The 22319-nt window shown below is 25.0% G+C and overlaps 1 long non-coding RNA gene and 1 pseudogene across 1 annotated transcript; one reads left to right on the top strand and one right to left on the bottom strand.

Annotated features, from left to right (window-relative positions):
- The first annotated feature begins 174 nt into the window (after positions 1-174).
- LOC123270887 overlaps positions 175-22319 on the top strand; it is a 33265-nt pseudogene continuing 11120 nt past the window's right edge.
- Positions 8792-9407, bottom strand: LOC123270891. The gene is made up of 2 exons (XR_006510712.1): positions 9131-9407; positions 8792-8959 (listed from the first exon to the last, which is right to left on the bottom strand). It is a non-coding gene; the product is annotated as an uncharacterized LOC123270891 (long non-coding RNA).

Here is a 22319-nt window from a genome sequence, read left to right as displayed (position 1 = left end):
TCATAATTTTTTTAAAATATCAATTATTTCTTCCCAAGTTTTTTATTTAGCTAAACATTTTTTCCTTTCTTCTTTACGAAACTCCTCAAGAATTTTTTATGATTTCTTCTTTATTTTCTAGTGAAGACTAATTTGCACTCCGAGTCCCGGGTCTCGGGAATAATTGTCACATGGGTGCACATCCTCAGAATAATCCACATGTAGAACAATATTTCGAGACTCGAGCAGCTGATTTTGACGGTGTCATTATTTTTATTGAGAGTTATTTAGATTTTTATGCATAAATTAAATAATCTAATTTGAAATGTTTGTAGTTAATTTATTTATTTATTTTTTGGAGTTTGTTAGGAGTGAAGAAATGAATGTTAATGTTAATGATAGTTGAAATATAATGTATTGGGGAGAAGAAAAGATAAGTAAGAAATAAAAGGAACAAGAACGGATTCTGTTGTCACGCGGTATAAGCAGCGGGCATTCTACTCATATAACACTCCCGATCAGTTTTAGTTTATTCAGTGGTGGTTCTACCTCCATAGTGTCAGTAGTGTCAGTGGTGTCAGTGGTGTCGGTAGTGACGGATGCTTTGTGTCAAGCACTAGGACAATACTCTTTAATACATGTATATACATCATAAATATATGACATAATATACAGATATTGTGCGATAAGGAGTAAATAACTCAGAGAAGAAATCATTTAAGCTATTTACTCAGTTTAATGTTTTAGTTTATACTCAATTGATTAATTATCTGTATTATTTTACTGTTAATTAGTGTGCGCAGGGAAGTTGGAGTAGGTTATGAAGATTTTATGGATTTATTCAGATGTGTTGTAAGTTTTTTGCTATTGATTCATTTAAAGGGGGGAAAATTTTAGGATAAAACAGACTTTTGGAAGATAAAGTCATTTTTATTGTTTTTAAAGAAAAAGTTTTATTTTTTAATTCATATTATGAAAATATATTTTTATTTTCTTGCAAAAATATTTATTCATATTTATTTTATAATTAGTTTAAAATAAATTTTTCATTATTTTAGTGCAAACTTATTATGGATTAGATTCTTCACGCTAATTTTCGTCTAAAAATATCTTTTTGTTCCGACTATAGAAAAAAAAATCCATGAAGTTAAACTATATATACATTTTTGTAATAAAATTGAAACACTTTTATAATAAATTTATTATAAAATTATATTTGTATCAAAGTATTAATTCAAAGATCAAATTCACTATGAAAAAAAAACGATTTTTTAGGGATAAGACAAAAATTCTATATAAAAATTGCAAAAAACGATGGATGATATTTTTTATGAATGATTTTTTGTACTATTTATATAATGTAAACTTTTCTTTTTGCCATCTGGCCAGTTAAGGCTTTAGCATAAATAAATATATCTATCTATCTATCTATTTTATTTTTTTTACACAAAATTGAAAAATAGTAAATAGATGACTGCTGATTTCAATTTTATAAGTTTGAATGAGAATTAATGAGATGATTAATTTTATGATAATTTTAATGTGAACTGAGAGCAGACAGTTTTAATGTTTGGAAGACTATCTTTGGGTTGAAAATTGATCTGTCTGTAAGAGCGTGTATCATACGCAAAAAAACGTTTTGGTGTAAGATAATGCATGTTTACCGATAGCTAAAAGTATTTAAGCTCTTATACGGAATTGTTAAAAAATAAAAAATTCATTTCGTAAAATATTAATTATTAAAAACTAACAAGCACCTTTTTTTGAAGCAAAATATTGAAAGTGAAATTTTTGTTGATAATTATATTAATTTATTTAATTTTCTATAAAAAATCTAAACCTTTGGCGCTAAAAAATTTATTTTTATGCTTAAAAATTCAAAAAGTTTATTACAAAAATGAAACATTATTTTCTGTAGAATTGTAAAGAAGAATATTTGATGCGCAATTTAGTTTTGTATTGTTTAACTTTTCTTTGTTTTTTAATTTAATAGTTTGAAAAAAGAAACTTATTTTATTCTTTTAAGAAGATTTAAATAATTAAATTATGGCAAATAAACATTTATTTTTTGAAATTAATTTTGTTTTTGTTTAAAAAAACAATTTTGTTAAATGACTTTTACGGACAAATTTTTTATTATAAATACAAATTTTTAAAAATACAAAAGAATAATTATGAGCAAGTGAAATTTAGTTAAACAGAAGCTAAGTTTTTAGGTAAAGAAAAATAAAAACAAAAATAGAAACATGTTTATAGATTTGATAGAATAATAACTTTATTTTCTCTATTTCTTCCTATTTGATCGAATCATTTAAATATAGAAAAGAAAATAACAAAAAGTTCTCACTCAAGTATCGATATTTTGGATGGACGGTAATCAAATAAGGTTGAAATAAAAATAGAATAAAATAATTTGGTATTCGCTTCCCTCAAATAAAGTGTCACACTATTTTTTCCCACTGTGATTTATTGATTTATTCCCTTATTAAATAATTCATTAGTTTGAGGGATTGGAATTATATTCAGAATGTTATTACAAAAAAAAAAATAATAACCCGCAATAAAAATAGTGTACGTTGAAATTTTTAATTGACAAATAATTTTCGGCGCGCTAATGATGAACCGAAATTTAAAGCTAGATTAATATTATCTTTGAAAAATAAATTAAAACAACATTTTTAAAGATAATGCTTAAATGTCATTGATAATAAAACGGAGCAATATTTTTGTACTTGAAATCTAAGTAAAATAATTTTAACGTACCTTACCCAATTCAAGTAAGAATTTTGTAATTAACTTAAAAAAATTCGATTAGATCTTCATTTTTTAATAAAAAATTTTTGTAAACGGAGTTATGTTCCATGAATGAAATAATAAAATTTTATTACATTTATATACTCTGACTTGAAATCATGATAAAAAATTTAAGGAGCATAATAATTGTCAATAAAAAATTCTATCATACTACAATAAAATATTTTAAGCTCAGAAAAAACAACAAAAATTTTTTGTTACGGTTTTACAAAAAGAAACCAAAATTTGTGTATCAATATACTCGGTTATTATTATTTATAATATGTAATATATTGAGATATAAAAATTACAAACTTTACAGGGTATCCTTGACCTATCTAGCGAGATCCTCTTTGATACAGATGCATGACTACTTGCCTACTAATTTCTTTGTTACTCATCTCTTTGTTCTGCTCGTGCTCCCACCCTATCTCTCTTTCTCCGTTACACGCCGTCATACTTATGTTCGACCTTTGTATTTTTATACGTATACTCACATACACAAAGGAAAGTCCCTTTTTTCCATTTTATTTTATTCGATTTACTATTATTCACACACCTAATTGTAATCGTAGACATATAATCAACAAAGCAATTACCATTTATTAGATTAATTAGACGGCTAATTACTGACCAATACAATCAAAGCAGATTTAGATTACTTATCTATCTAATCATATCAAATGATAACTATAATAATATGAAGACCTAACATCAACATCATTATCGTTAATCATCAAAATTTATTCTTAATATTGTTACTCATTGTTATTATTATGTTGCTTCAAATTTCACCAACAATGATGAATATTCAACACAAAATTGGTAGGTACACCAAAAAAAACATTAATCTGATTTAAGAGAATAATTCATGAACCAAGGAATTACTTTTTAAGTGCTTCATACTCTTGATTTAAGTATGAAGAGTTTTTTTTTTAATTAATTTTTATTTAGAGTCGGTTTTAACTACTGTGGTCATATCGCGGACTTTGACAATTGGGAGAGGTACTTTAGGGTCTTTTTGAGTTGTGAGAAAAATCTTAACCTACGTGGCAAGGATCGAATCTTGACCAAGCTGATTTTTAAGATCAGTTTGGGATTCGATCCCACGTCTGGCCGGTGAGTTAGTTCGAGTGCCCTATAGGCCGTGCGCGTTTGACCGCTCGGCTAACGTCACCGGTTTATGAAGATTTTTGAAATAAGAAATTCCCTTGGTTTCAGTAAAATTGTACTTGCAATTTAAGATAATGACACACTTTTCAAAATAATTTTCTTGGTTCAAAAATTTTGTTTTAATTTGTTTTTCTGCATATGATTGTGAAATTATTATTACTGTTAATGGACTGACGAATTAACAAATAAAACTACATTCACTTATTTTTTGGAGAAGGATATTTGTAATATTCTCTGGAGCGTTGAAAATAAGTTGACCTAACAAATCAACAACGTTTTTAACTTGCGATATATTATGTGAAGAATTATTATTGATAATCAAATTGTTAACCACTTATGAAAGTAATATTCTATAGGTTCATATCAATAGGTTATAAGGAAGTAATTTTGAAAATACAAGAATAACTTTTGATTAAATTAAAAAGTTCAAGAGAGAATAAACTGCAAGTTAATTCCCTAAAGTTCCGTAAAGTGGCGCATGGTCGCTTTTGTTGTTTGCTTGAAGATACTCATTTTTCAAATTTATATTCTGTTCAAAAGCCCATTTGGTATCATTCTGAGAGCAAATTTTATTCCTCAGAAATTATTAATAATGCTTGAACAAGCTAACAGTCGTGTGGACAGAAAAGTCCAGCAAAAATCTTGCTCGGACTCTGTCAACGACTCTTTGAGGGCACTGGTTGAAGTTCAATCAGTGTCATATTGGCAAAGAACAATTATTAAAAAATTTGCTAAATGAAAGGGCTATCGAGAATTGAAAGATTCCTAGATTCAAGCCCATGGTTAACTATTAATATCAGATTAATATCTAGTACGTTAATCTGATTTTTGAAATTGCGGTATTTGCCGAAAGTTGCTCCGAAATTGCAGTATTGTTGGGTGCAACCAGTTTAATTGAAACAAAATTTTCTTTTAGCAAAATAAATCCATTTTACAATGGCTTTGAATTCTTTTAGTCTAAACTGTACTACAATACAAATCAATTTAAATTATACACTGATAAAAAAGTTAACTTCATTCAAGAAAAAAAATCTTGAATTAAGTATACCATTTTGAAGAAAATGATTTTCTTGAGACAAGAGAAAAAATTCTTGAGACAAGAAAAATTTACCTAAATCAAGAATAATTTCTTGACTCGAAAATTTTTCCTCTTGATGCAAGAAACTTATTTTCTTCGAAATGATATTCTTGGGTCAAGATTTTTTCCCTTGAGTAAAGTAATTTTTTTTTATCAGCGTATTTATTTTTTTTAATATACTTTTGATAAAAAATTTAGTGAATTCTTTTCAAATAATAATATAATTTTTAAAATTTGTTTTTAGTTGTCATGCGATCATAGACGTTGTATTTTTTTTTATTCATTTATTTATCCCTCGGAACATAATAATAATTATTATTAAAATTCGAAAGTGTTTTCCTAATTTGGCTATTAGTTTATACAAAGAATGATAATAATAATAATTTTAACAAATTTCATTGTAATAACAAATTTCTCAACGCTATTAATGTTGCTAATTTTTCAAATAATGATCATAATATTTTATCATTGACATTAATATTATCAGTTATTGCATATTATGCATACAATAAGTAAACATTTCTTTGTTGAGTTAGTTAACATAATCATTTATTTTTATCATATCATTTTTCGATTCACATTATGTTATTAAAAATACGCTTGCGCAATTTATATATTGTATATATAGAAACTTGTCGATGCAATAGATTATTTCGAGCAGCATGAGTAAAGAACTTATATTGGTAACTTTTTTTTATTAGACTCGACACGCGATTTCTCGGTACATACCTACATAATACAAAATTCACTCATGTTATAATTTATAATAATAAAAAAGCCGCTATTTTTAAGTAGACAAATTAAAAATAATAAATTTTGGCATGTTAAAAATTTTTTAAGAGGTCAGAGAACTTGAATTGAATCATTGAGTCGCACGGTAATAGAACACCGCATACCTAATGCTAACCCGATGACCGAGAATTAAAACAGGATCAAGTGTAAGGTCAATATATCAAGTGATTTTATATAAAAAAAAATATTTATTGCAATCAATATCTTCGGCCTATAAATTATAAAAATAAATAAATTTGTCTTTTCATGTCTATAATTGTAATATTAAAAATTAAATTCCAGTTACATTGTTGTCACGCTACTCTTATTTCCTGATAATAATTCAAATGACGATAAAAAAATTTATCTTAAAAAAAATGGTTTTTGTCCAATTTTAATACCTGTGATTCTTATGATGGAAAAAAGTAAACAGTAAAAATCACTCAGATTCCGGAAAATTTTGATAGTTTCAAACAGTGCAGCGGACATCGGGGTGACAAAAATGTAAATATTACAAAACTTAATGTAGAAAGTGTAAAAGCCACAATTTATAATTTAATATCGAAAATAAGTGATAAGTAGCTGTCACTATAGTAAATAACGACTCTCTCTCTCTCTCCTAAAAAATTATAGTTTCAAATAGTCAAAATTGCCGTTTCAATCGCATTCACGAAAAAGATTACTGATGCTTTGCTAGAGTATTAACTTAACAAATGAGGAGAAGGGGAAAGTCCCACACTCGGAGAATTTAACAAGTGAAACAGTAAAAATTCTACTCTTGAAATGTACATTTTACCAATCCAAGCAAATCAATAATGATAGTTTCATTTTTAGCGTTGCCTTTAAAATTTACCATTTTTTAGGTACGAAATGATAAATATCAAAGTCAAAATTCTTAATTTTTATACTCTAACATTTTGGACATTCACATAGCGAATATTACTGTTTGAAACAGTATTTTCTTCCATGTAAAGAATAAATTGTAGCATTTAAATGATAAATATTATAAAGTGAATATTAAGATCGCGATTTTACTGTTTGAAATGGTAATTTTTTTCAGTTGATCATTAATCATTACTTATTATAAATCAACTATTATTTATTGTTATAGTTTACTTTTTACCGTGTAATAAATGTAAAAATAAGTTTTTGAAACTCAAAAAAAATCTTTTAACGCAATGAAATTTTTACTTTGGGCAAAACTATTTTTAACTTAAAAATTTTTAGCATTCAAAAAAACTTTCTTACGTTTTATGAATGATTAATTTTAATAGAGCCACGCCGGTGTCATTACTTGTCGATTAAACTTTTTAACTTTTGTTTTGAAGTAGAGAGTAATTTGCATCGACCGCGATTAAATATTTAGGGTTGTTTATTGAGCTTGGGCTTATGTAAGTCAGACGTTACATTGTGCTGAGCAAGATCACGTCAACTGGACCCCCTATTTTCCACTTGATCATGAAAATTAAGTTCATGTATTTTTTTTATAAGTATATACCAAGATAAAATGATCCCCCAAACGATTTTTAAAAATTTCGATTTTAACAACAATTTTTTTACAATGAAAATTTTAGGTACTTTTAATTAAAAAATGGATTGTAAATCAACCGTTCAACTTAAATTAATGGGACTTGAAGAATTTGTTTTTAAAATTTTTATATTTTAATAAAATATTAATAACTAAAAATTATTTGTTTATTATTATTATCATATTGTTAATTAACTTTTAACTTAACAAATAAAAATTTCACTGACTTCTCGGTGAAAAAATGAAATTTTTTTTTATCGGTTACATGCGTTATTTATTAAAGTTTAAGATTTCAGAAAAAAATTTCACTGCTCGCGATTTGTTCAAACAATATAAATGTATTTATCACAGCGCGCCGAGCGCCAGGCGCTGTCAGAATACCGCGCCGTCGAACGTCAGACTATGTTACAGCTTCGATTAATTATAATTAAGGAAGTACGAGCGAATCTAATGTAAAAAATAATTTCCAACTTTGAGCTTTGAAATTAAATATACGTATAAATAAATACATCATTTATTTAATCCCATAATTTTAAAAAGATTCACTATTTAGTTACTTAGATATTAAATTTTAAAAATCACACTTTTTATCTCCTTATACACGGGCTCTTATGGCGGACAAACTTTTGTCGAGACTTTTATGATTTTTTTCAATATTAACCTTCCAACTTTAACGAATAAAAAACTATATACAAGAAACTTGGATTATTGCAAAATATAAAAACAATTGAATAATAATACATTACTACAATAATATTTAAATATTTAAAATTAAATTTTATGTTTTTAATTCGTTTATCGCCAGCTATTTATCCGAATAAAGGTTTGGCAACGTCGCTTCACCAGCTGAGAAAAAAGAAAAGGATAGAAATATAGTTACAGAGAGAGAAACTATAGAAAATGTCACGATATGACAAATATGACAGCAATTGCTTTTATTAGTAAATAAATTAAAACAATGACAAAATCTTATATTGAGTGAAATAGTTTAATATATTAGCACTTTAGTAATTAAAAAAATTATAAAAATAAATATTTAAACTCTAAAAAAAGTGACTCTAATCTATAATTTTTTTTTTATTAATAAAAAGTGATGTTAAATTTTTTCAAAATATTTATATGTTAAAAATGAAAATATTCTTTTTACTTGAAAAAAAAAAAAGTACCCAAGCACACTAAGCTGTAAATAATTAATTATTTAAATTAATTAGAGGTTAGGAAATACATTCAATGGAAATAAATATCACAGTTTAAAGTTGAAAATTTTTTTTTATTAATAAATAAAAAAACGAAATAATTTAAAATTAATAAATAATTAACACAAAATAACATGAATAGTCATTCTATTAATCTGAAAATTAAAAATAAATAAAAATCTGAAAAATTAAATGAAAAGTTAGCTAGCTGTTAGACAGCTGTCAGACAGAATAAGCCCTAATTTTGTACATAAGCTATCAATAATTTTTTGGCTTTTCGTAATACGAGGTTTTCCACCTACATCTTGTGCCAAAAGTATTCTTATACCTTTAGGACCACTCGATTTGAAGCACTTACTTACAGTATCGAAAGTTATTCCAGTCATTGCCATTTTTTTAATCATATGCACAGATAAGCCACCGTTTTCTTTTTTCTTAGTTCTGTAACAAAATAAAATTTATTATAAATTTTCAACTTGAATTTAATAATACAATTTATTGAATATATTTTTCTAGAAGAATAAAATGTGTCATTTAATTTCTTTAGTTGTCATAATAAAGATACACACTGGTATAAATATTACCTCAAATTAATAGTACATTCATAATTACCAATAAAGTTTGTATTTTCGGCATTTTCCTTATTTTTTTTTCGAGCTTTATTGCTCGCAATCACATTTTTTTTCCACTGAGCTATATTTTTTTTAGTTAATTTTCCTTTGTAACGACAACGCATTTTGGTTAACTCACACACTCATGCACGTCCCTGTATAGTGGGTATAATCAAACGCGCTGTTGCCAAGCCTGTTTATTTACTCCGGCAAGTAATAAATACCAAAGTCATTTTATTACTTTGTTTTATTAAATAAGTAAAAATCATCAATTATTAAATTGTTCAAATTATTTTAAATTAAAATAAAGAATTTTGACGAGAATTGGGAAGATTAAAATTAAAAAAAAATTTTAACATTATTTTGACTCATTAGTTACGCTCGTACTTCCTTAAAAATAACAATTAAAAATATAATTATCAAACAAATTTTATTATTATTATGATCAATATTATGACTAATAAAATAAGAAAATTCTCTATTATTAAAGAAAAATAGAAAAAACGAACTAGTAATAAATATTAAATTTTATAGACATTTGTTAACTTTATCTTATTTTTTTTAAAAAACTTAGTTAATAAAAACTTTTTTATCTTCCGAAACATTATTATATTATTCCCGAGAAAAAATGTTTCTATATAATTATATATAATTGTATATAATCATATATGATTATATATGGAATCATATATAATTATATACAATTATATATGATCATAGATAATTATATATAATCATACATGATTATATATGGAATTGTATATGAGGTTATATATAATCATATATAATTATATATGACTGTATATGGAGCAATATACAACCATGCAGGATTATATATAGTTCCATATACAATTATATATAAGTATATAGAATTATATATAATCATACATGATAATATATGGAATTGTATATGAGGTTATATATAATCATATATAATTATATATGACTATATATGGAGCAATATACAGTCATGCAAGATTGTATATAGTCCCATATATAATTATATATAAGTATATATAATTATATATGCTTATATATAATTAACAGACATAAAAATTTTTTCTTTTAAAAAAAATTTTTTTTTGGTAATCACAAAAAGTGTAAAATGATGTTTATAATTACGTTTAAATAATTCTGAAATACAAAATTTATCACATTTCCTATGAGATGTTTTGGTCTGCTCTGCTACTACCTAATAGTAAAATCATTATTTATTTTATTATTTAAATAAGTGTTATATTATAATGAAATTCGGTAAAATAAATAAATTATGAATAATGACTATCCAAATATATATTAAAATCAATTTTTATATTCCATTTATGTTAAACTCATATGATACATTATGTAGATCATAGAATCATTATCATCTAAGACAGCAGCAAAACAGACAGACACCAAGACGCACGGAGATCATCAAAGTTAAGCAGCATTGAGCAGGGTTAATAGTTGGATGGGTAACCGCTGTTGATATAGCTATAAAATTATATCTAGATATTTTTTTTGCATTTTAATTGGTTACACAGAATTGCGTAGGACCATATTAAATAGTCTATCCATAAAATTAACCCAATAATTAATTAGATGTAATAAATATATAATTAAATATTGTTATATATAATTATATACAGTTATATATAATTAGATATAATTAGATATGATTATATTTGGCCATTTTTCATATATAATCATATATAACCAATTTATATATAAATATATATAATTATTATATAAATATTTTTTCTATAATATTTTTATAATATTATTTATAATATTTTTTTATTATTAAATAAATATTTAAATATATAAATATTTTTTCTCGGGTTATTGTTTTATTATTAATAATATATTACTATATTATTACTAGCGGACCAGACAGACGTTTTCCTGTACACACGTCTTAAATTAAAAAATTTCAAGCTTATTTGAATGAGCTGTTACAGTTTAAACCGTTTTGATGAAAATTATTATTAAAACGTTATTATAATGAAATATTTCAATTAGCACCTGATTGATTTTAACACAATTATACAAAATTTTCTTGAATTTCGATAATAATTTTTTTTCTTAAATGAATATTCGATACTGTCTGTCAGATCCAATGTAAAACATTCCAAGATCAAGAAGAATTTATAAATAAAAAATTAATTAAATAAACATTTTTCCGTGGACTGAATTGTGAATCTAAACCATTTTCATAAACACACGCACAGAGGAAATATATATATATATATATATATATATATATATATATATATATATATATATATATATATATATATATATATATATATATATATATATTAGGGTGATTCAAAAAAACTTTTTAATTTTTTTTTTAACTCTTACCCTCTCAAATGTTTCTATTTGATATAAAAAAAATCCTCACCAAACACGAGCCCTATAGCTCAACTCTAAGGGGTCGCTTTTTTTATTTTAAATTCCCAATTAATTAACATGGGAAAAATTCTTTTTTGTTTTAAATTGAATTTACACATAATTTACGCAATTTTTTACAAAAAACGATTTTATATTCTTAAAGTAGTCTTTGGGCTTTACAAAACTCTAAGACAAAGTATGATTATCTCTACAAAAAGATTAGTTACAGTCATTTAAAAATGACTGAATTTCGAAATTTAAAGAAATAATTGGCAATTGGGTCATTTCATGTCAGATCGACAAATAGTTGGAATCGATCTCTTTCGATTTGGACAAATTTTGAGGATTAAAACTTGAACTCATCACGTGGAAATATTGAATAATAAATTAATTTCAACTTTTTTTATTTTTTTGACATGATCTCAAAGTCATCCTTAACGCATGGAAAATCAAAAAAAATTTGAAATTAATTTATTATTCAATATTTCCACGTGATGCATTCAAGTTTTAATCCTCAAATTTACAATATCATGTATCTGCATAACTTTACCTTATTTAGAAGTTGAAAAAAAAGAAAAAAAATTTTTTTTTGAAATTCAAAAATTGATATTTTTGAAAAAAAAACACCCTTCTAAAAATTTCAGAATTTTTTAAGATGATAACTATGTATCATACAAAAAAAATTGAGCTAAAATTTTAACTTCGATCGTGATTTTTAACAATTTTCAAAAATTCAAAATTTGGCATTTTTGAAAATTTTTTTCCAAAATATTTTTTTTTTCAATAACCCTAAGTATCCCCTTTTAAACAAACAAAAGATAATTCCTATATCTACAATAGCGTTCGAGATATTACAAAAACAAAATTGAAAAACTGAAAAAATTGCGAAATTTTGAATTTGCACATCTTTTGAAAAAAAATTTTTCATTGTTCTCCATTGGCAGAACTTCGTTTTATGATAAACGAAAACTTCTGATAAAAATTTTTCCAAATCGAAACAGATCGATTCCAACTATTTATCGATCTGACATGGAATGACCCAATTGCCAACTATTTCTTTAAATTTCAAAATTTAGTCATTTTTAAATGGCTGTAACTAGTCTTTTGGTAGAGATAATCATACTTTGTCTTGAAGTTTTGTAAAGCTCAAAGACTCTACTTTAAGAATATAAAATCATTTTTTGTAAAAAATTGCGTAAATTATGTGTAAATTGAATTTAATACAAAAAATAATTTTTCCCATGTTAATTGAATAGGAAACTAAAATAAAAAAAACGACCCCTTAGAGTTGAGATATAGGGCTCGTGTTTGGTGAGGAATTTTTTTATATCAAATAGAAACATTTGAGAGGGTAAGAGTTAAAAAAAAAATTAAAATGTTTTTTTGAATCACCCTAATATATATATATATATATATATATATATATATATATATATATATATATATATATATATATATATATATATATATATATATATATATATATATATATATATATATATAAAGATTAATAATATAATAATGTTCCGGAAGATAAAAAAGTTTTTATTAACCAAGTTTTAAAAAAAAATAAAATAGTTCGTTTTTTCTATTTTTCTTTAATAATAGAGAATTTACTTTTTTTATTAGTCATAATATTGATCATAATAATAATAAAATTTGTTTGATAATTATATTTTTAATTATTATTTTTAATTATAATTAATCGAAGCTGTAACATAGTCTGACGTTCGACGGCGCGGTATTCTAACAGCGCCTGGCGCTCAGCGCGCTGTGATAAATACATTTATATTGTTTAAACAAATCGCGAGCAGTGAAATTTTTTTCTGAAATCTTAAACTTTAATAAAAAACGCATGTAACCGATAAAAAAAAACTTCATTTTTTCACCGAGAAGTCAATGAAATTTTTATTTGTTAACTTAAAAGTTAATTAACAATATGATAATAAACAAATAATTTTTAGTTATTAATATTTTATTAAAATATAAACGTTTTAAAAACCAATCCTTCAAGTCCCATTAATTTAACTTGAACGGTTGATTTACAATCCATTTTTTAATTAAAAGTACCTAAAATTTTCATTGTAAACAAAATTGTTGTTAAAATCGAAATTTTTAAAAATCGTTTAGGGGATCATTTTATCTTGATATATACTTATAAAAAAAATACATGAACTTAATTTTCATGATCAAGTGGAAAATAGGGGGTCCAGTTGACGTGATCTTGCTCTGCTCCATAACATTGACTCCATAACATTTTGATTTTCTGGTTTATGTACGCTGGAATTTACAATGGTCTAGTTAATTTTTTATAATGCTCCCAATGAATACTTGGATCTATTTTGATGGTATAAAAATATTGCAATGATTTATGTTTAGTAAAAAATTAAAAAATTAAATAAGTTACTCAAATTTATAAAGATAAATCTTTGTGGAATGTAGTGCGTCACGTTCTGAATGATAATCCAATGATATATTAAAGATGTGAATCACATTTTGGAAGATAATCCAATTGTCTGTTAGGAATGTATCGTGATACTGCTTGAAAAGAATATAAATTTCAAAGATTTATTACATTTTAAAGAAAACACTTATGTTTATAAAGAAGTGCATCATCCTGTTATTTATTACTTGAAACACTGAAAAAAAGAAAAAAAATGAACTTTTTAAATTTCACTCTTGCTTCGAGATATTCAGTTCAAATTAATTTGAAAAATTCCCTTGCGAATTAAGAAAATAAAACTTGAAGATAAACAGAAAAAGTCCGCTATTCAACGATTTTACAAATTTAATTAACCCAACAATTTCGAGAAAAAAATTTATAACAGTTTAGAATTCAAATTTTAACTAAAATATATAAGACACAAAAACTATTTTTTTAATCTTTTGCAGAAAAGTTTTTATCAATTTCTCTAATCATTAACGCAGAATCTCGATGGTAATTTTTCACAAATAATGTATTCGGTTCGAAATAATTCATTTTTAAAAAATCTTCAATTTTTTATTTTAACAATTTTGAATATGCATTAATTTTCAATTAAATTTAAAAAATTATACTGAACGAGTTATGAATTGATAAATTTACAAGCTCGTGAATAATGAAGTTAAAAATTTTTAATAAAATTTTGATCATTAATTAAGAATATTCTGCGAGTTTAAGTGACCTATTGACGGACCATTTTTTGATAACACACTGGAGATATAATATCACTTATACTTACAATGACATCAATTTAAACGTAATTGTTAATGTATAACTAACAATTGTTACAGCAATAATATTTTGTATTACTTTAGTGACATTCATCGCTTTCAAATTAATATAAATAGGTATATTAATTTGATTATGACTGTTTCTATACTTTTATTTTGGTGAAAATTCATACTAAAATCTAGTAACGTTTTTTAGATCCAAAATTTTCATAAAAATTCACTGTGAATTCCACCGATAATGAAAATAAGTAAATCATGAAAAAGAATTATTGTTAAAATTCCTACTAACGTAAAAAATTATAACAATTTAATTAGAATATGGAAATAGTTCAATGATAAAAATTTTTGATGATTGATTTTTAAACCGGTATTTCTTCAATTTAATCATTAGAAAAATTTTTTCAACACAATTGACTTGATATCTCATTTTTTAATCAACCAATTTACTTAAAATTTTGCATGAACCTTTTCTATATATCTCTCTATATTCCCTACTAGAAATAAGTCAAAATTTTCTTTTAGTATTGTTAAAAAATCCTGGAAAGTGAACAAAAAATACGCTCAAAATCGACTTTGGAAAAAATCAATTTTTCATAGACAACTTGCAAATTTTCACCCAAAAGTGTTTTTTTCTTAAATCTAGAAAACTTTTTTTCATCAAGAAAGTTAATGAGAAAAAAATTTTGATTTCTTCAGCTAAGAAATAAAATTATTTAAAATTTTCAACAAATCAATTTCTTATTACATATCATTTATCATTTTTTTCAAAAGAAATTTTTTCTTTCATTGTGGACTAAAATACCTCCTCAATGAGGACTAAATATACTGTCCAAAAATATCCTAAGATAAATTTGTTTATAGACAAATTTTATTTATAATTATTTTTATGCATTAATTGTATTTTTTTAAATGAAATGTGTTTCATTTTAATTTATGGTCGAGAATATTTTTAAACAGGATATTCAGTCCTAGACCCCAAAACTCAATCTATAATAAAACGGTATTAAAATATTGAACACGATTTAAAAATCTAAAAATTTCAATCTCTCTTCCTCGTAGATATGTTCGAAAAAATTCCATACTTTTTACCTACTAGAAGAGATTCTATAAAAACAGGATCTATTTAAAATTCCCGTTAGCATAAAACATGGAATTATCCTTCACCGGACTCGCGAACTTCCTCAATCTCAATCTCAATTAGATGACAGTTTGCAGGCAAATAAGACGCTATATTTATATCAACACAAGTGTAAATGCAAGTACGCAATTTATTCATCCGCAATGTCAGTTTCTAAACAAAAAACACATCCAGAATTTATCATTTTATTATTTTTTTATTTACGTCACAAAAAAAATATTATCTTACAAACATTTTTTCACGATTTATACGTTAATTTATTTTATGCATGCTCACGTTTGAGCTCACGTGGACGATTAATAATTATTGATTATAATTTAATTTTTTTAGTTCTAATTAGTGAATAAAGCGCAATAACAAATTTTTTGTTAATGGAACTAATAACTCATCAATATTTTTTCTTTTCAGGAAAACACAAGGTGATAATTAGTATTTAAAAAATAATGGATGACATTAAAAATTTAACAATTGGAAGCGTACCAAGATACAATGGAGATGAGCAAGTGCAATTTATTGCGGAGGGAAGTAACCAGGTGACAATTAGATCGCCTCCACCTTCATTACATCTTGAGAATCTCAACAATGCTGTCTTAGGGTAATTATTCATTTTTTAAACAAATAACGCTTTTAATAGAAAAGAAGAAATTCTTTACTTTCATCTATGTAATTAAGAGAATAGGAAAATTTTATCTCCGGCGTATTTATAAGATAAAATGAATTTTTTAATTTACATTTAGTATCATTAAAAAGGTCTTGATCTGAATTTGTACTTTTTCAGTGTTTTATATATTTTATAGTGATAGTTAATTTTTTATGTTAAGTTTTTGAAAGAGTTTTTGAATAGTTTTTTGGTTTTATAAATTTGTTCCATCACATTTGTCCATTAAGGAGATCCCCGCGGAGTAGTCAAATTTTTAAAACTTCCTGAAAATTTGTAAATTCAATCGACGTAGCCTAATAAACAAAAAAAAAAAATTTGTCTGTATTTTGGACTGGACCCATCTACGGACATGTATTTCGACCCGCTAAATCCAAATTTAAAGTCCGTTTGGCCCGGTCAACTTCCAATTTTGAGTAAAATGCATAAAACCCCAAAAAAGGCAAATAATTGCGAAAAACTGCAGTCACAGCGATGAAAAAATTTTTGTGGACCCGAATCAAGTATGATTTTTATGTATTTCAATTTACTGAATCTGAATCTGAACGTTAATTAGGCCGTGTAGCCGTCAAAATTTGAAAAAATTGCGAAAAACCGAAAAAATTGCAATAAATCATGAAAAATCGAAATTATCGAGATTGAAAAAAAATTTTTGGATTCAGATTGAGTATAATTTTTATGTATTTTGTTCTACTGAATTTGAATCTTAAATCTTGCCCCATTAATGTTTCAAAATTTAAATTAAAACTCAAAAAACCAAAAAAATCTGGAAAATTGCAGTTGTAAATATGAGAAAAAAATCTATTAAACACGATTGTTAATGACTTGGGTGCATTTTCATGGATGGAATATAATCTTAGAATTGAAAAATTGACACAATTTTAAAATCTTTAAAAAATAGCATGTAAGGAAAAAGTACAAAACCATATTTTCGAATTTCAGACTGTAGTTCGTTTGTATCGAATTTTTTTATCTTCAAATGACCTACGCAGTGGGTTCCTTTTACGTTTTATGTTTTCTTCTGGTATTTCTCTTGATAGCATTCAGCAAAAATCTGACATTATGTTGACATTCTAATTTACTCGATACTTACCCTTCATTTCACTTATGTCTTGATGAAATCGTTTTCCTTGTTCTTCGCTATAGTCTCCAAGATTTTCAGGAAAATTGTCGACGTAAGGATCCGTGAAGTGTAGTTTGAGGTTCATTAAGCAACCTAAATTTTTGTAATTTTTCACCGATTCTTCTACTAACGTCCTGCAGTTTTTGCTTTTTTTATTTTCTAAAAAGTTTTGGGACACATTTTTAAAAACTGAAATTTCCTCAAAAATGTTGTTAATTAATTAAAAAATTAATTTTAAGATGCATAACAAAAGTATTTATCCATATTATTTTTTTATAGACATTTTTTACACTAAATGTTGGCAGTCGCATAGCGATCGCAGGTTGCTAGTTTTAATTCATTAAAATTAATTATTTATGTTAAAACTACTCTTACCTTTTAATTAATCAATACGAGAGTTTACAAACTAAAATTAATAGTAAAAAAAAAAAAAAAAAAAAAAAATTGATGCAAGACAATAAACCTTGACCTTCATAGATAATCGATGATTGAAATTATTTTCTCTTGTTTGAATTTCTATTATTATTTTTATATTGTGAGTCAGATGACTAGCTTATGAATTGCAAATAATTACATACAGAGTCAACGGATCTAGAAGTGATAGTAATAAACGTACTTTTTTAGCTTCGCGTAAGGTCTTTCATTGTCCCGATGAGCCGCTTTTGGAATCTAGACATATTTATCGCGCTTAAATTGTTAGAATATAGCGTACAAGAAAGGTCAAATACTGACACATGCGTCATAGCGGAAATATCTTTTTGTTAACTATTTTTTATTTTTTTATCTTCCTGGAATTAGTCAATAAATATTTACTTGTAAATAGTTGAGTAAATTCATTTGTTGGAAAGAAGAAAACAAATAAATAATTTATTTTTTATTTATGTTATTAGTTATTACATTTGATATAATTGGTAAAAATTGTATTTTTAGCATGACATATGATAGAAAATTTTACGGGCAATTACAAATCGGTAGTATTATAATTTTTCTAAATTTTTAGTAGGTTTTGAGCTTTTAAAATAGATCTTAAATGGATATCTTAATTTCAATTTATCGTAAGTTTTAAGCAATGAAAAAATTGAATATAAAAGCGTATAACTAAAAAATATCAGTTGCCCAAATTTTGTTTAATAAAATAAAATTTATACATATTACTTTTGTAATATCTTTGTAAAACAATAACGAGTTTTTTAATGAACTGTTTTCTATTTTTTCTAACTAGTTTTAATTATTTTAAGATGAAATAAAAATAGCTTAAAAAATTTACGTAATAAAAAGAAAAAAATATATTATTAATATTTATTAAAATTACAAAATATAATAATTTTTTTTAGTAAATTCTTATATAATAAATTAATACATTTTTTTGTAAAATTTACTTCAGAACATCAAATCATCCACTTTTTTGTTGAGAATAAAAAAAAAATAATAATAATATAACACAAGTTTTCATGTTAATATTCAAGCGAACAAATGAGTCTCTGAGAATAAATTTATATAATAGTTGACCTCGACGGGTTTCTTGTACCATCGGCTTCTATCTATCATTCAAATAATTAATGGTTTTATTGATCTTTCATTTTTTTTTTATTTTTTAATTACAATAATTAATTTTTTCCAAATATCTTATTGAGAATTTTGAAAATAAAATTATTTGCTCGTTAGTATGACCTTGAAGAATCCCGAGGGAATACCGAATTTCTTAGAAAAGAATTTTAATTTATGCGAATAAATTAATTTGGTTTTATGTTATAGAATTTTTTAACGGTGACTTGCAAATTTTTATAGAATAAATAAAATACTTTTTGTATAAACTCTTCACATGTTGATACAAATAAAATTGAGACTTAAATTTTATTAATTATTTATTACCTTCTGGCATAATTAAAATTATCTAAAGATTGTTTTCGTAATTAATTTTCAAATATGAAAAAAAAAAAAAAAAAAATTAAATAAGAATTAAAAAGTAAAATTCGAAAAATTAAAAAGAATTTTAATTTTGAAATTTGATAATTTTTTAAATAAATAAAAAACTACATGAAGTAGTATTTTATTTCAATTGTTAGTGAGAGCCAAGTTGAGCTAGACATTTTGGCAACACGTGAATAACTTTTATAGAATAATATATTTTATTTATTTAACTGGATTTTTTCATCAGGAATTTTGTACGGCTGCCAAAATTCAGTAACTCGAGTTTAATCTCTCGGCTACAATATAACATTGGGCTTAAGTAATCCGTTATGTGAATAAATGAAATAATTTACTAAATAATTAATTAATTTAATACTATGATTATTTTTGCAGAGGCTCTCAAAATAATTTACACTGCAGTTGCAATGGCACGAACCAAGCCCCCGTGAACGGAAACGCGGGAACGGGGTGCACGAGTGGCGGCCTAGCTAGGAAAATTCAGAACCACACAGGGGTGAGTCCGGGGCAGGTTAACAAGCGACCTGCCGTTTCACTCACCCACCTACCCAAGCGACCTGCTGTTGACATCGAGTTCAAAAATTTGGCCTACAGTGTTTCTGAAGGAAGACAAAGAGGTAGTTTTTTTAGATAAATTAAGAAGAATTTTTTGGAATTTCGTAGGTTTTGCTTAATAAGGTATATGCATACTAATAAAAAAAAAAAAAATAACGAATCAAGAGAAAAAAATCTTAAACTAATAATACAATTTTGAAAAAAATGACTTTCTTGGGTCAAAAAAAAATTTCTTGAACCAAGCAATTATTTTTTTTATTTAAGTATATTTTTCTTGGTTAAAATTTTTTTTTTTTTTGAATTAAGTAAACTTCTTTATCGGTGCACCAGTAGTCGACCGATTATATGTAGAAGTATAAAAATATTATTATTAAGGTATTACCCTCGTCAGAGTCGTTTTCTTAGGATTTTTTATAAACTTTGGCAGATTAATATTTATATAATTCTGCATCGATTGGCGCAATTTGAGAATTTTTGACCATCTAGTTTCCAAGATATTTAATTTCAAAATTTGAGTTTGGAACGCTATTATACATTACGGTATACGGGATATCGAAAAGTTTACCTGCAAACATTTTTATATCTCAGAAACTTTTCTTAGGATCTTTTAAAAAAACTAGAGTAACGTTAACTAACGACTAAACAATTAAAAAAAAAAATTCTTTCTTAATTACCACACAGTTTCAGAGATATATATTAATAAGTAATGAAAAATTTACCAGACTTTAGCCAAGGAGGGGAATACGTTAATAAAGCTGTGGCAACAGCGCAAGTTTTGTGAGCCGCGAAAGAAGTATGAGACGCGCATGCGCTGACAAATTTGAAAAGTTTAATTTAGTTAGGTGTAATATTAAGGTAAAAGCCCCAATAGATGATCACGTACCAGTATATGATCACTCCATGTATTTGTATATCTATATTCATAAATATAGGTATACAAATACATGGAGTGATCATATACTGGTACATGATCATCTATTGGGGCTTTTACCTTATAGTTATTAATTTTATTTATTAAAAAAAAATAATGATTATTTTATGAAAATAAGTATTTTTCAATATTTATAAAAATTCAAAAAGTTAACAATTTTAATATAATAATATTTATTAATCTTTCATAAGTTATAAAAATAATAGTCAGATGAAAAAATAAAAAAAATACTAAAATTTAAAATCAGTTAATACATCAACATAAAAAAATTAGTTACTGATTTTTCTGAAAAACAAAACAATATTGTCAATTATTTTTTTTCTATTTATTATTTGCATAGTTATTTTCATATTTGTTAGAGATTTATGTCGTTTTTCAAGGACTTTTTTTTATGAATCGTCCTTTATAAGTCAATTTTTTAAACATTGTAATTATATTTCCGAATAAATGTAAGTAAATAAATAAATAAACGCATGTATCAAAACAGAGGTTAGTCTACAGCTGATCCAAAACACTACAGTAACACCACTATAAAATATATTGACGCTCATGCAATGTTGCCAGACTTTTCAAACGATCAGTTTCTCGTTCGTGATTGGCTGAAATAAGTACATAAACAGCAAAAAGTTTTAGGCTTGTCAATAATGACTATCCGGTACACAGAAAAAAAGATTTCTTGACTGGAGAATAAAATTCTTGGCTTAAGTAAATTTTCGGGTGCCCAAAGGAAGACCGAAGTTGTCTTGGCCGAAGTAAAAATTTTTTTTGAAATTCTATTCTTGGTGGAAGTAATTTTTCTTAATTCAAATTATCATAAATACTTGATACAATAAATTTTTATATTGGATCAAGATTTTTAGATACTTTAAGGAAGCAGCACCACCTACACAGTAAAAAATTTTGCGTCATTGCGTCAAAAAATTATGTGTTAAAAATTTTTGTGTTAAATATTTAACACTTTTATGTGTAAATTTAACATTAATTGTGTTAAATTAACACAGAAAAATGTTAAATTAACACAAAAAAGTGTAAAATATTTAACATAAAAATTTTTAACACAAAATTTTTTGACGCAATGACGCAAAATTTTTTACTGTGTACTTCAGCTGAGAAAAAAATTTTCTCACCTTGAGAAAATTTTTCCCTTGAATATTTGATACCCATTTCAGATTATTTTAGAGCGCAATTATACATATTGAATGAAAAAAAATGATTCAATATTATTTGATCTTCCCATTTGACATGTTTGTCAATAAAAATATTA

Source organism: Cotesia glomerata, linkage group LG8, assembly GCF_020080835.1.
Source record: "Cotesia glomerata isolate CgM1 linkage group LG8, MPM_Cglom_v2.3, whole genome shotgun sequence".
Taxonomy (NCBI): Eukaryota; Metazoa; Arthropoda; class Insecta; order Hymenoptera; family Braconidae; genus Cotesia; species Cotesia glomerata.
Note: the sequence above shows the minus strand (reverse complement) of the source record. Positions and strands in the feature narration are given on the sequence as shown.